Source organism: Otolemur garnettii, unplaced genomic scaffold (assembly GCF_000181295.1).
Source record: "Otolemur garnettii isolate 467f Iridium unplaced genomic scaffold, OtoGar3 scaffold00044, whole genome shotgun sequence".
Lineage (NCBI taxonomy): Eukaryota > Metazoa > Chordata > Mammalia > Primates > Galagidae > Otolemur > Otolemur garnettii.
In genome coordinates this window covers 4,415,336-4,417,859 of record NW_003852439.1, presented here as the reverse complement: position 1 = coordinate 4,417,859, position 2,524 = coordinate 4,415,336, and positions in this window count along the sequence as shown.

Below are 2,524 nucleotides of genomic sequence, written 5' to 3'. Positions count from 1 at the left end.
GTTCTTTCATATGTTTTCTAGCCATTCATCTGTCTTCTTTAGAGAAAGTTCTATTCATGTCTACTGCCCATTGATATATGGGATTGTTAGCTTTTTTCATGTGGATTAATTTGAGTTCTCCATAGATACTAGTTATCGAGCTTTTGTTTGATTCAAAATATGCAAATATCCTTTCCCATTGTGTAGGTTGTCTATTTGCTTTGTTTGTTATCTCCTTAGCTGTACAGAAGCTTTTCAGTTTAATTAAGTCCCATTTGTTTATTTTTATTGTTGTTAACAATTGCCATGGCAGTCTTCTTCATAAAATCTTTCCCCAGGCTGATATCTTCCAGTGTTTTTCCTATGCTTTCTTTGAGAATTTTTATCATTTCATGCCTTAAATTTAGGTCTTTTATCCATCTTGAACCAATTTTTGTGAGTGGAGAAAGATGCGGGTCCAGTTTCAGTCTTCTACATGTGAATATCCAGTTCTTCCAGCACTATTTATTGAATAGCGACTCTTTCCCTCAGTATATGTTCTTGTTTTGTTTATCAAAGATTAGGTATAATTCTATTTGATTCCAAATGTTTATGTCTCTATATTTGTGCCAGTACCATGCTATTTTGACCACTATGGTAGTCAAGCCTAAAGTCTGGTATGCTGATGCCCCCAGCTTTGTTTTTATTACTAAGAATTGCCTTAGCTATATGGGTTTTTTCCTGGTTCCATACAAAACGAAGAAACATTTTTTTCTGAGTCTTGAAAGTATAATGTTGGTATTATAATAGAAATGGCATTGAATCAGTAGATTGCTTTGGGAAATATAGATATTTTAACAGTATTGATTCTTCACAGCCATAAGCATGATATGTTCTTCTATTTGATAATATTCTCTTCTATTTCTTTCCTTAGGATTTAATAATTTTCTTTATAGAGGTCCTTTACCTCTTTTGTTAGGTATATTCCTAGGTATTTTTTTTTCTCTGAAGCTATGGTGAAGGGAGTTGTGTCCTTAATTAGCCTCTCATCTTGGCTGTTATTGACGTATACAAAGTCTAGTGACTTGTGGACATTGATTTTATATCCTGAGACATTATTGTAATTTTTGATGACTTCCAGGGGTCTTGTGGTTGAGTCTTTGGGGTTCTCTAAGTATAAGATCATATCATTAGCAAAGAGGGAGAATTTGACCTCCTCTGCTCCCATTTGGATGCCCTTTATTTCCTTCTCTTGCCTGATTGTATTGGCTAGAACTTTCAGCACTATGTTGAATAGTAATGGTGATAGAGGGCAACTTGACTGGTTCCAGTTCTAAGTGGAAAACCATTCAGTACGATACTAGCTGTGGCTTTGTCACAGATAGCTTTGATCAGTTTAAGAAATGTGCCACCTATGCCTAACTCTTCAGTGTTCTAATCAGATGCTGGATTTTATCAAATGCTTTTTCTGCACCTATTGAGAGGATCACACAGTCTTTGTGTTTGTTTCTGTTGATACAGTGAATAACGTTTATGGACTTGTGTATGTTAAACCAGCCTTGCATCCCTGGGATGAAACCTACTTGATCATGGTGTATGGTTTTTTTGATGATAAGCTGTAATCTATTGGCTAGGATTTTGTTGAGACTTTTTGCATCTATAGTCATTAGTGAAATTGGTTTGAGTTTCTCCTTTTTCCTGGGTTTGGTATCAGTGATGTTTGCTTCATAGAATGTGTTGGGGAAGATTTCTTCCTCCTCAATTTTTTGGAATGACTTCTGAGGTATGGGAATAAGCTCTTTTTTGAAAGTTTGGTAAAATTCTCGTGTGAAGCCATCCAGACCAGGCATTTTTTGTTGGGAGATTTTTTTATTGTTTCTTTGATATCAGTGCTTGAAATTGGTCTGTTCAGGAGATCTATTTCTTCCTGGCTAAGTCTAGGGAGAGGGTGTGATGCCAAATATTGGTCCATTTCCTCTACATTGTCAAATTTCTGGGCATAGAGTTTCTGGTAGTATTCAGAGATAATCTCTTATATTTCTGTGGCAATAGTTATTATTTTCCCTTTATCATTTCTGTTTGAGGTTACTAGAGATTTTACTTTTCTATTTCTAGTTAGTCTGGCCAAAGATTTATCTATTTTATTTATTTTTTCAAAAAACCAACTTTTTATTTCATTAATTTTCTGAATGATTCTTTTGTTTTCAATTTCATTAATATCTGATTTAATTTTGGATATTTCTTTTATTCTGCTGGGTTTAGGCTTAGATTGCTTTCTTTTTCCAATTCCATAGGATGGCTTGTGAGTTTGTTGATGCACTCTCTGTTTTTTGGATATAGGCATCTAAAGTGACAGATTTTCCTCTCAGGACTGCTTTTACTGTATCCCACAGGTTCTGGTAGCTTGTGTCTTCATTGTTGTTATGCTCAAGGAAGTTAATGATTTCCTTTTTTATTTCTTCCTGCACTCAACTGTCATTCAGCATAAGGTTGTTTAATTTCCAAGCCTTCGTGTGGGGTTGAACATTTTTGTTGGAGTTGAGTTCCACCTTTAGTGCCTTGTGGT